We start from the raw sequence: 13,807 nt of genomic DNA, 5'->3' as shown, positions 1-13,807 counted from the left end.
ATGCGAATCTTTCTTCCCAGTACTCTAGCATGGCTAATTGGGGCCCGGCCAACTATACTCTGCCTCGCACGGCTATATCCCTCCACACACCGTACCCGGCCGGGGCTGACAGTGTCACCTGTGCGCGTGTAGTTAACTGCACTAGTACAAAGGTGCCTTTGGGCTGTTGAAAAATTTCTCAACCCCTTTTAAATTGTTCCCATGCTGTTAATGTTTCATACAATTATGGCCATATCATCCTACCATCAGGATGGTTTTTTACTTGCGGTTCACGCACCTTTAATTATATTCCTGCAAATTTAAGTGATGGCACCCTTTGCTGTCTTAGTAGAATGACACTTATATTGCCTTTTGCCGGTCAAAAATGTAGTAAAAGAAGTGTACCCCTTTCAGATGATTGTATTGCAGATGTTGAGCTTTTTAGTCGTGCTGAGTATACTGCTTTAGCGGCCTCTATTGTTGGGGTCCCCGCGCTTGCTATGTATTCAGCCAGAACTTTAAATAACCTGGCATGCTTTGCAGCAAAGGCAATTAATATAACATCCCAGGCTATTGCCTTACTTAACACAGAACAACACGAATTAAGGGATGCAATTTTGGATAACAGAGCAGCCATTGATTTTCTGCTCCTGAAACACCATCTAGGCTGCTCCATGTTTCAGCACATGTGTTGCTTTAATTTAACTGATAATAGTCGCTCCATAGAAACTAGACTGGCTGAATTGGCCAATCTTACAACACACATACGCCAAGATCTGGGGTTTGAGGGTTTTTGGAATTGGCTTACAGGTTGGCTGCCCTCTCTAGAATGGCTGCGACAGCTTTTCGGTTATGCTGTGTTTGTAATCATTGGGCTTATTTTTTGTTGCTGCTGTGTACAATGTATTCCTTCCTTGTTAAGATTTTGTGAAATTTCGCCCTGGAAAGCTCCCCAAGTTATGTCCTTGTCTGTCTGGGAGTTAAATAGCATGACAAAACAAATTGACGGCTACCATGAGATGGCCGAATATTATTAAATAAAAAACGGGGGGATGAAGGGTTCATGTTTAGTTATTCCACCTGGAAGCAGGCAGGGCACACCCTGACTGTTTTGTAGAAGCAATGCACACATTGCTCTATCCAAGGACAAGGGCTAGATATGAACCATGAGAACTTGATTGTTGGGACAGTGACTGTGGGAAGCTTGCTTTCTTAGCCTGGGCTCAAGGCTTGAGAACCAGGATTGTAGTAGATAAAAGATGGTAAATAAGTATATTAATCAACGTCATACATTCCTTTGTGTATCTTTTTGCGGTAGCAGTGTGTAATGCTTAGGGGGGAGAAATATAATAAAAGGAGAAGGTGGAAGGCGGGGGGCAGAACAGCCCATCTCAGCTGACCAGCCTGCTTGCTTGCATAAAGCTGTGTTCTGTCTCATCATTGAACTGCCACATGATAGCACAGTTGTTTTTGTTCAGCTGTATTGACAAAGATGGACTCTGAGTAAGTCTTCAAACCCATGTTTTGGTTTCAACATATACTTGAATAGATTCTCTTTTTACTTCCATAGTCTGTAATACAGCCACTGATTTCTAGGCCCACTGTATAAATAGAGCTCTCCTGTCTTTCTTACACTCTAGATCCCAAAGAACTGTCAAGAATGAAATAATATTAAAGTAAAACCACCAAAAAATAGCAGTGGTAGAGAGAAGCAAGTATAAGGGAGACAAAACAAGTATAAAGTTGACATTTGAGAACTGAAGGTGATAGAAACTGCAGAGGAGAAGGCCTTTTCATTAATGACCATAAGATTATGTAAAAAAGCAGAGCAGAAGTTGGTGCTAGATGGGTGAAAAGAATAGAAGGGAAAATAAAGGCAAGGTCTAGGAGCTAAAACAGGAACAAGTCCATGGAGGTTCGAACAATTGTACATAGATTTTTAAGGGCAAATGGACAGTTGTGATAATCTACTCTGGCTATCTGCACAGATGATAAAATTTCACTCATTAATTCCTGCATCAAGCCTGTGGCAGATATTAGTCATGTCACGTACAGTACTACTGGAAGGCACTCGAATGCTTCAGTGGTAAGAACAATATAAAAACGTGTTTACAATAGAATAGAATATTTTGAGGTTGAGCTAAAGCAAATATTTTAGAAAGATATCAAATCTTCCTCTCAAAGTATGAACCATCCTCAGAGTTTTCTCCAGGTATCTAGCCTGTTTTTCTCTGTTTTTAAATACTACCCCATTTGCAATATTATTTTTTCTTTAAAACCCATGTTCTAAGACTTTAAAGATCACCACCGCATGGAAGAAGAACATGCTGAAGAAAGAGAAGGCAGCAACGTCTGCCTAGCCTATAGATACTGGCCAAACCCAGGAGTCGCAGAAGAGGTGACGGGGGAGGGGAGGGATGTGTAAATTCAGGACTGTTTGTTCTTTAGCTCTCCAGTGCTGTTTAAGAGTAAAGTGCCTGTGGTTAATACATTCATTTGCTGAGCCTGTGTTTCTTTTTATCTGCCCTGTTGTTCCTGAAGGGGTTAATCAGGAAACACAGAGGGGGAAGATCAGAGGTGGAACTCTGGGGAAACATCTAAACAACTGGGGGCTCTTGATGGCTGTGGCACTGGTTCCAGGGTCTAAGATGCATGGGTTGTAGGGTCCTACTGCCCAAGAAGGGTGTCAGACACCCGAGAGTGTGGTTGAGAGACCTAGAGCTAGGAGCAGTGCTCAGTCTATACCCAGACCCAGAGGGCTTAGAAACACTAGGATCCAGTCGTTGGGTCCACTCACAACAGACTGGTGTCTGCTCAGAGAGGGGGACTGTGCCAGTGTGATAGGGTGTGCACCCCACACTGGCAGCAAAAAGGGTTTACTGGAGCCAGAGAGCAATTAGTGCATTTTGTTGCATTTGGAGGGTGGGCCAGGCCTAATTTAGGATGAGTGCCAGCTGAGAGGAGCTGGGTGACTAATAAAGGAAGGCTGGCAGGGCAGTAGAAGAGAGGCAGGAAGCAGGGTCTGGGATCCTCTTCTAAGATAGGTGCTGTGGGAAGGCTCCAGGAGAGACAATGGACATTACAGGGGTGGAGCAAGCTGATGTAGTGAGCCTGGACAAAAGAGCAAGGCTCCAGGGATCCAGTTCAGGGGTTGAGTTTCTGGAGGAAAAAGACATGGACACCTGCAGCTCTGGGGAAAGGCAGATAGGAACTGGGCCTCTAGTGAGGAAAGCCCTGGGAGGTGCTGCTTGGTTCAAGAACTCTGTGGAGCCTAGGAAGGGGACAGGGGAAAGGTTCTAGAGCAGTGGTTCCCAAACTTTAACAGCCTGTGAACCCCTTTCACTAAAATATCAGATCTTGCCGAACCCCCTCCTAAAAATGAATATTTTCAGGGATTTTCTTCTTTACCTGAGTATAAATTACAAAAGCAGTGATCTTGGAAATATATAATTTGTATTTATGACATGCTTATTACACACTATTTATTATTTATCATTACAGTATTTTTTATTACATTATGAAAATGGCAGCACTCTTCCAAGATCTCACTTTCGTAGCTTGTATCACTTTGAATAAGCCTGTTATAAGACAAGGCTCCTATGTTTCATCAAGCAGTATCAGATATGAAACAGCATGAAGGTATTTAAGAAGCCAACTCGGAGTTCCTCCTGCACAAGCATTCAGGTCTTGAGCAGTCCTGGCAAACAACCGCACGTTACAACAAAGCTTAAACTTGTTCTTCATAATAATTTTAAAAACAATACTAGCTGCCTATTTAATTTTAAAAACAGCAAAATATATCCACCTCCCTTTCCATTTCCTATAAGGAGTCTTGAAGTTTAAATCTCCTCAGTGTGATAGATATGCTTGCTTTGATCTGCGTAGCTCTTGGAAATACAATGCTGCCTGGGGTCCCTAGGGACAGCTCTGTCTGCAATTAGGGAATTTTTTCCTGAGAACCCCCCGTAACATTTTGCGAACCCCTAGGGGTTCACAAACCCCAGTTTGGGAACCACTGTTCTAGAGATATGCTGAGGTGGTAGGAGGCAGCCAGGAGTCTGAGGAGTAGACTTGCTAGGTGCAGGGTCCCTGGACAGGAACCCAAAGTAGGGGGCTAGATTCCCCTACTGGCCACCAAGGAAGGTGGCATAAAAGACCCCAACATAAGGGGTGTAAGGACCATTGAGTCTGGAGTTGGGCTGTAGTTTGGGTGCAATGTTGTTGTGCTATTGACACTCTAACCACAGAAGGGGTAGAATTGAACATGGCCTGACCAGAGGGCTGAGTCACGAGAAGAAGCCTAGTTGGCACCTACCCTGCTTCTAAAAATTCCACTAGGCAGGGGGCCTTTTAGGGCATACAGCCATGTGGTACTGAGTGGGACAGTGCCCAAGTACCTTAAAAATCTGGCCCTAAATGACTTGCCCGAGATCACACAGCACATCTGTGGCAGAACAGGGAACTGGACCTGGGTTTCCTGAGTTATTGACTAGCTCCCTAATGACTGGACTATCCTGCCTCGGCCTTGTGTGTTGGCTGGTGAAAAGTTGGTGGCAGCTTTAACGCTCCCCTGAGCACTGGGGTGGCTATTCTGACTGACCCTTGTGCAGGCTGTGATGTGGGCTGGTGGTACAGATAACGCCTAAGGTTACTCTAATGAATAGAAATTATGGGTGAAGGGAAACATTTCTCTCTGTATTTTCTGCCTTTGACAATACTTGTGATGGAATTTTAAAATCATTCTGTTGACCCAGGTGAAGACAATGGGAGTTTTCCCTCTGACTTCATTGGAAATAGGGGTAGTCTAATGATGAATGCTCTTAAAAATCTCATCCTGTGTGCAAAGTTAGCAATCATTATTGCCACTGTATAATAAAATAGACCCTCATCTTGCCATGAACTCTGCATTGGCATATCAGAAACACTTTCACTGCAATTCAGCTGACTGAAAGAACAGGACCTTAGTTCTTCCTGTCTTGTGTGTGTCTTTCACACAGTAACAGAGGAGAGAAATACTTTTTTGGGCTGGATTGTGTTATCCTTACTGACATTGGTGAGCACAGGCTAATTTCAGTGGGTCTACTCATGGAAGTAAATGCACACCAGTGTGAGCAGGGGTTGCACAATCTAGCCTACACAAACAAGGATATTCTAGTGAGCCACAAAAACGTTACAGAGGGACTCAAGGCAAGATACAGTATCTGAAATTGAACATAGTTTTAAAATTGAGTTAAAATTAAAGCTGCCTCTGTCCTCTTTACTGGAACTAAGTGTTTATTAAGAAAAATTCAAATATGTACATTTAAGTCTGCGGTGAGGCAGATGGCCTGGAGGTAGACTGGAGTCCTTCCCCTAGTCTGGATCTTTATTCTTAGAGAAGAAACCTTGATGGTCAGTAGCTCAGGTAGGAGCCAGGCCTCCAGCGAGAAAGTCCAGAGGGTCGGCACTCTGAGCGAGTGGGATGAAAGTCTTCTTGTTTTATGTTCTTTGGACTAAAGATTGCCACTTGACAGGGCCTCCCGAAGGGAGGGGAGGTAGGCTGTTGCAGGACTACTGTTGGGACTAAGGGCATATCTACACACTTACTGTGCAGCAAGCTGGGCTGCAAGTCTGCAGCACTCCAGCATGCCAAGGGTGAACTGTCTGTCTTGACCCTGCTTTTGTACAGTAAAAAAAATCCCTAGTGGGTTTTACCGTACTGCTGTTGTCACGACACACTAGGGAACTTTTAGTGTACCTCAACATGGTCTGCACAGTCAGTCAGTGTGTGGCATGCTGGAGCACTGTAGACTCACACCCAAGCTTGCCACACAGTGTTTCTGTAGACACGTCCATGGGAAACAGTGGCGAGCCTCTGCTGAACTGCACCACAAAGGGGCGCAGGGAGGGAATGCTGCCACAGTGATGTTAACTTCGCATTGACATCAGTGGGAAAGCCTGTTGATTGAAGGCAGTGTGTTGTCTTACACTTATACCTGAGCCCATGAACCCTAACTGGAAATGGAATACATCCCTCTCCATGGAATATATCCGACACTCCTGCCCTAAGACATGTGGTCTAGGGATAATGGGCACAGACATGTATCAGGTCACCCAAACAAAATAAGGGTTAGCTGCAAATGGGGAACAATTAGAGGCCCTGAATTCCTGATACTGAAATGTCTGTAAGCACCTCCAACCAGTAAAGCTCTGCACTTTCTTCATCACAGAAGAAGTGAATTTTAAACTGAAGTTAAACTTACCTCCTGTTTGTCCAGAAAATCTGTGTCATGGGGCGTGATTGCACCTTCCTTTTCTGTAGGAAACGACTCCTCTCCAGCCGGTCAGTACAAGGAAGGAAGTTTAAAGCCATTTAATTTCTGTGCTGAGTAACCCGATTGAGAGCAGAGTCCTTTCCCTTTCCTTTTGATCGTTCAAACTGCCTGAGGGGAAGGTGGGTTGGACGTTTCTGGTGGCTAACAGTGGATGTTGAGCTGGACTGTAGCTTGCCAAAAGACTTCTGAAGGAAGAGATGCTGGCATCTTGTTTGGGATTTGCTGTTTGTTTCCTTTCTTTTGTCCTTTGTTCCCGGAAGGGGTAAACTCAACCAGAGGGCCTAGATTCCATCTCTGGGCCTGTGCTACTGACTGCCCCAATCTGGGTGGCTGGAACCTTAGTGGGAATGTAATTCTGTCACCCCCGAAAGGGGTGCTGCAGAGGGGATAACCCTGTTACTCTGTCAGGTGGGTGACATGAATTGCATTCCTCATTTCGTGATACTTGAGTCATAAAGATACCTGAGTCAGAATAAAACATGGCAAAGATACATAGGAAGGCTAGTCCTTCTTGACATGTCAAGATGGGGGGCAGCAGGGAGGAGTCCCCCAGGACTTTCCTAGAACGAAAGGTCACCTGGTAAGGGTAAAAACAGAGGTAGAGTCCCAGTACTTTGAATGCCATAGGAAAGTGAATAGTGTGGAGATCCCAGTTTAATCCAAATTCAGCACAGAAAGGGTTTTCTGGCATGCTCCCTTCACCAGGGATTTCTCATGGAATTATGCAGCACAGCTGCAAGACTCAAGACAGCCAATGTAGTTACCCCAGAGGCTAAAAACATAGAATAATTTCCCTGGTAGGAGGCTGTGTATCTTGCTTACAAAAGGAGGGTCCGAGAGTAGTAGCCATTTACAGGGCTTTCTCTAGTAGTCTGGCAAATCTCAGTACTAATATTTAGTGGCAGCTCCTTGGACCAAAGTTAGGTTATGCCAGGTTGGGATAGTTTAGCACAAATCTGAGATGCAGTTTAGGTGGAAAGCACCATGAAACTAGAGTTATACAAGAAATCTACAGAATGGGGAATCTATATATGCCTGGAGGCTGAGAGATGGGGCGGGGTGGGGGGAAATCCTGCATGCATTTTGGTAACTAAGTAGCTGCAACATGAACAAATGAGTCAGTATGGCTGCAGTGAGTGGTGATTGATTTTTATAGCCTTATTTCAAGACCTTCGTGCCTTCTTTAAAGTCTTACAAATAAAAGAAAAGTCCAGTAGAATCCAATTAACCTAGACCTTGGTAACCTGCACTGAAAACTGATTTTGGAGAGAGAGAGAGATTCAGGGGAAAGCTTATGCTCTAATAAATTTGTTAGTCGCTAAGGTGCCACAAGTCCTCCTGTTCTTTTTGTAGATTCAGGGGGGTGATTAGAAAGCGTCTATCTTGGTGTAAGGCATATGACTCCGGGAAGTAAGAGAGGAGTGCAAGAAAGAAAAAAGCAACAGGAGACCATGTGTAAGTGTAAGTTATACTAGGTCAACCCTTACTTCAACTTGCATCTTCTTCTGGCTCCTCACATGGTGTGTTGCACCATTGGTAAGTGTATGTAGCTCTGAGGGAGTCTAATTTACACAGCTCTGAAATTGGCCTAGACACTTTTTTAAAGTGTCTGTTTTTACTAACGTTTTTTGAAAAAATCCCATGTGAATTGATGTCAGTGAGACTACTCATATGCTTAAAGTTAGTATGTTTTTAAGTACTTTGCTGGTCTTGGCATAAATGACTACCCGAGGTGCAAGGCAGTGGAGACCTAGATTCTATAATCCTATTTATGTCTACTGTACAAATCCATGATGAAGGTAAGCAAAGTTCTTCATGAAAATGGGAACCCAATCACATGAAATTCCCTTCTTTTAGTCAGATGAAATTAAACTGGATAATATACTGCAGTGACCATTCCTATTAAAGAAGACGCGTTAATCCTATAGGTCTTTTCCAGCACTATTTTTTATCATTAACTTTTTTTATTCCATTTACTAAAGTATAATATGATGTGCCAGAAGCATCTGGCCTAGCTCAGATGGGATATGTTGTAAAATATACAGCCTATTTTTATCAAAACCTCTAAATCTCACTTTCAGTATGAACGCACTGCTCTTTCTTTTGCTGATCTGGAGATTTTCTTTGATCCTGTACAATGTTCTTTTGCTGGAAACAAATATGCAGTCTCTTATTTTTTTTTAAGATAGCTTTTGAAGGTTATTACATTGGTTGAATATATCTCACACCTCCTATGGACCCAGGGTCATAGTACCTGAGAGTGCTTCACAAACAATGGGCGAGATTCTTGCAGCCCATGGGGATGGGAGGCTCTGGTGTCTTTTAACCACCATTGCATCCTCCTCAGCCTGGACTCCTTTGAGAACTGGAGAGGCCCCTGATGTAATGTAGGAATTGTCTACACGAGACCATAGCATGGACTGCAGGGGTTATGAGTTGCAGGGCACACTAAAGTGTCTCACTGTAGCTGCTCTGTTTAAGACCCCACTAGTGTGAACTATATGGTACCTAATTCACGTTCACATAGTCCTGTTTGAAACAGGCCTATGTTAGCACAAACTCGGTACCTTTTAGTTCTCCCTAGCAGGGTCTATCCATGGCAGTTACAGTGCCACACTTTAGTTTGCACTTCATTTCACATCTCCATAGTTCACACTGCAGGGTTGTGTAGATGAGCCCTTACACAGCCCTGAGGCATGTTCAAATTCCCAACTGTCCTGTGCCTGCCACACTTGTCCTGTCCCTAGCCCTACTCCTGGCATGCCCTGTATTTCTGGGCTTATGAGGCTGTTCTTTGAGGACAGTATGTGGCTGTCTTCCTCAGTTCTTGCACTGGGGGAATTCTCCCCCAGTTGGAATCAGGGATTTTAAAGCCCCTTTTTCTCATGTAAAGTGGAAGGAGCAGGTGTGAGAACCTTGCTGAATGAATTTATTCTTAAACAAAACCCCTGTGAAGTATGATCCATATTTTATATATGAGGAATTGAGGCACAGAGCAAGGTCACACAATGAGTCTGTATTAGAGCCAGGAACTCTCATCCTGAGTTTGTCCAATACCTTATCCACAGGATCATCTTTCCTAGTAGCAATACATATATGCCACATAAATGCTTTTCTGAATTGGGCCTAAAGTCCTTCCCTTGCCAAGACAACTCTTAAGCATATTCTTAATTTTAACATAACATTGACTTCAATGGAATTTGGGAAGCTTTCCTGAATTGGGCCATAGGTGTGTGTGTGTGTGTGTCTGTCTGTCCCTTACTGGAGTGTACACACATGGCCTATACAATCTGGGGCAATGAAGCAAATACCCCGTGCAAGGATCCTATATGTAGGAGGGATGCTCAGTTCAATTAACAGTTGTGCATGGCCCATGGAATGAAGGCTCCTGGAACAATGTGTATAGTGGAGATGCTGAGAGCCATTGAACCAAACTTAAATCCTGTACATGATGGAAACCACTTCCAGCCAGGAGGTGCGGCAGAACTCCTAGTTCCAGCACCTATGTGCAGAATTGAGAGGAAGGTAAATTTGTTTCATTCTTGACTTTTTTCCTTATTCTTCTGAGTGGGGTATTGTCGTAGCTGTACTGATAACAGACCATGCCCCCCTCGTTCTCTCTTTTATATGATTATTCTCCTCTCTTGAGTGCTGATTTAGAAAAATACTTATTCATGTCCTTCAATTGACACATTGACGTCAATGGGATTTAACTATGTGCTTCTAGTCCTGAGTGAGCAGAGTGCTGAAGCATGTGCCTAACTTTAGTAGCCAGAACTTTTCACATGATTAAAGTTAGGCCCATGCTTATGTACCTTGCGGGGGCCTGGGTGCTTTTCTAAAAAGGGATGCTCTTATGCACATGTTTAAGTGCTTTGCTGAATCAGGACCCAAGTCTTTTATTATTCTGATGTTATCCTCTTTGTTTTCTTGTCTCATTCCCTGTTAGATCTTCCTGTTTTTCTTTCCTTTTTTCCCTTTCTTAAGTGCTCTTTTGCTTGTTACCTGACAATTTGAATGTTTGTGCCAGCTCTGGACTACAGCATTCACAGCACAAACAGAATCAAGGTAAAGCTCCCTGTTGCCTGACCTTGACACTGCATTGTATTTTCTTCTGTTCTCAGCAGCACATGGAATAGTTGAGTAAAATCCTTAGAATTGACCATGCTCTGACTCCATCAAATTGCAGAAGGCATTGAATGGCTGTAAGAGGATGATGTGGTACACAAAAGGGAGAGTCACTCCCACCACCCGCCTCTTCATGTTCCGAAAGGGTAATAGCTTGAGCCTGTGCCTTCGGGGGCAGAATCGCATGGCATCTGCTTTGGGAGGAGAGGATAAATTTTGTCTAAAAACCACAAACCCCCTTTTTAAAGTGCAAGCCACTTATAGCTCTCCAAGTACCCAAGGATTTAAGCATGCATTGAAGTCCCATTGAAGTCAGTTAAGCATGTGCTTAAGTGTTTTGCTGAAATAGGGCATGAAAGATGAATGGTGTGAGGGGGTGGACTGTCCTTTGATGGGGCTGGGCCCAGCCAGACCTCCTCGCTAATCAACTGCAGCTGAGAAGGTGACAGGTGTTTCCACTAAAGAACTGCAAGAAAGGTGGGGTCTGAAGGAAGGGAGAGTCTCCTGCAGTAGTCTCTGGAGAAGGAAGACCCTTGGTGGCTGGGTAGCAACCCCAGCTAGACATTGTGTTTTCCATTTGTGTGTTTATTGGTGGTTTGGACAATAAGGCAAGGAAGGAGGCAAGGAAAATAGACTATTTGGCGGGCGGGGCGGGGCGGCTGATAATTCTCTAGGAGTAAGTCATGATACCTGCACCACTGTGACTACACAGGTGTGGCCTGAATATCTTACTGTCTAAGAAGGCAAGTGAAGTGTGAAGGGTGCAGGTGGGGGTGCAATCAGTTTTTCCCCCCCGTTTTTAAAAGCCTATGTACACTTACTCTTTTAGATGGTTGAGAAAGTGTCAACTCTTTCCATGTGCTGCACAAACCGGCCATCACTAATTGGCTAATGTCTTACAGGCATTGTAGCAGAGGAGGATCTTTGGATGGGATGGATGGAGGAGAGCACAATGGCTTTATGGATCAGTTCAGAGAGGGCACTGGTACAGTGTAGAATCCTAATGGCTGGAATAATCAAAATCTGGACTGGATAAAACTCTAGAACGTTACTTAGGTATGTAAGAACCCTGCCTTGGTGAAGGGAATGATTTTATGTAGGATTATTCCCTACACTATCTTTTCTAATGATTTATCCAGTGCTGACTGAAGTGAGTCAAGCCATGGAGATTCCACCTCTTCCTTTGGGAGACTTTTCCCACAGTCTAATAGATTACACTGTTTCCTACTATTACCGTACATGTCCCTTATTAGTCATAAAACTACCTAGCTTTTAAAGAATACAGCTACAGAATTCACTCTGTTCTACCATATGTCCTGAGTCATGAACATTCATGGAGATTATTGCCAGGAAAAAAGGCACAGTAGTTTCTGTTATCTTGAGTCCTTTCTACCGATGTTTGTTTGTTTCTTTCATTACTGTGTAAAAACATATCTTTGTATTAAGCAAACTGATGGAGCTTCATATAAACTTGGCAGCCTGACATCCATCAGAAGTGTAATTAATAACAATACATGAGAACATTAAAACAAAAACAGAGGTATGAAGGATTGCATAGAAAAGAAAGGCCTCTTTAATTTGCAATCCAATCCAAGCGTGCTGCCTCCAAGTGACTTTATTATATTAACCACAAAGTTCTTCTTACAAGCAGTGATTTATAAAAGCTGTAAGATTTTTTGGCAATTCAAGATGTGTTTCTGCATTGAATTTACTATTAAAAAAAAAATCCCTGGTTTGAAATTAGTTGTACTTCTGTAGAAGGATGAAAGGGGAATATAAAAATGCACTGCAAGGATGACTTTTTGATCGAGTGTGACAATGAAGAATTTCAGTACATTAGAGATATCTGCTTTGTAAAGCTGGGGGGCGGGGGGGAAGACAAATCAACCACCCCATCATCAAGGTGGTTTCAGTGACACTCCAGGTATTACTAATGTAGAGAGAGTATTTTCAGACATGTCTTCTGCCTAGTTAAAATCTTCACACTATGGGCCATATACTACCCCAAGTCTGCACATGGAACTCCCAGTGCTATTATGGCCAGCTTTAAGCCCAGAATATTTTATAGTTCTAAATGGTTCCAAAAAATCCCATTGATTCCAATGCCAGTGAGTTAGAACCCTTCTCACACAGTTTGATAGATTTCTTATCTTTATTGGTTATAAAATAACAGAGAAAGGCCCAAGCCAAAAAAGTTCCAAGCTGCCTTTGTACCCAAACTTTCTCAAAGTTCATGGGGAGGGTTGGATCTGGGATTTAATTTGACAAATTATAAAGAGAACATTTACAAGGCATAGACTGCATCCAAGTTCGCACTTTGATCACCTCCAAAGTCTGGGACTGTTTGGATTGGGGGTTTTCTCTGCAACCAGCTCCATTCTCCTCCTGCAGACCCTTGCATTTCGAGAATAATCGTGAAGAGTAGGCAGAAGAGTGCCGAGAGAAAGCAGTAAATACCATCTGAGTACACAGCTTGTATGTGCAAGTGATGGCTGTCTATGGAGAAATGGGTTGCAGGCTATAAGGAATGGGTAGCTTAAGAAAAAGAAAGAACCTGGCACAGTTTGGCTATGGACAGAAGAGCCTGGATAACATGCCATAACTACTGGCTAAGCTGAAAGGCCTAAATGGACGACAGCATAACGTAAAGTCACAATTCAATGAATGACAACCATCAAAAAATTCTAATCCCTATAAATCAGGCTCAGACAGATAACTGTACAGCCAAGGCCCTGTGCTCAACAACATCAATATTGCATCATGTTAAGGGAGGGAAACATTGTCTTTAATATGCTCTAATTCTGGCTTGATTTCCATTGGCGAACAGGCCTTCATTAGTATCTTAACACTTGGAAACAAACATTCTGCTCTTGCGTCTCCCAAGTGATCATGGCTTTCAGGCCAGCTGCTCTCTGTTGTAGCCCTTTTATATCTGTTTGTATAGAAGATAGCTTTTTAATTTGAATGTTTATCAATGGGGGCCTGTTGCAGGGCCTGATGTGTTCCATAGAGTTATTGACACACACAATATTTATGTCATTGAGAGTAGAACACAGCAGTGATAAGGAGCTACTTATTCATTTATTTCCAGGCTTTGAAGCACACACTAATTTCCTGAAAGTGCTATTAGTAAGCAGGCAGACAGACATGAGGTTTTTGTTCATCCCTGAGGCTCGGGAACAAATGGGCATAGAAATGGAACTGTCTTCTCACGGACAGCCTGATTCAAAGCCTGTTAGAAGTCAGTTGAAAGGCTCTTATTGACTTCCATGGGCTTTGTATCAGGTCCTGAGTCCCTCCACTGCAGGACAGAGAGACTCTGTTCAGGCAGTGATAAGCAGCCAAAACTTTAACATGGAGCTCCTTTAAAATATGTCTCCTTCAAT

This window comes from Caretta caretta, chromosome 1, assembly GCF_965140235.1.
Source record: "Caretta caretta isolate rCarCar2 chromosome 1, rCarCar1.hap1, whole genome shotgun sequence".
In the NCBI taxonomy this organism is placed as follows: Eukaryota; Metazoa; Chordata; order Testudines; family Cheloniidae; genus Caretta; species Caretta caretta.
This window is presented reverse-complemented; position numbering follows the sequence as displayed.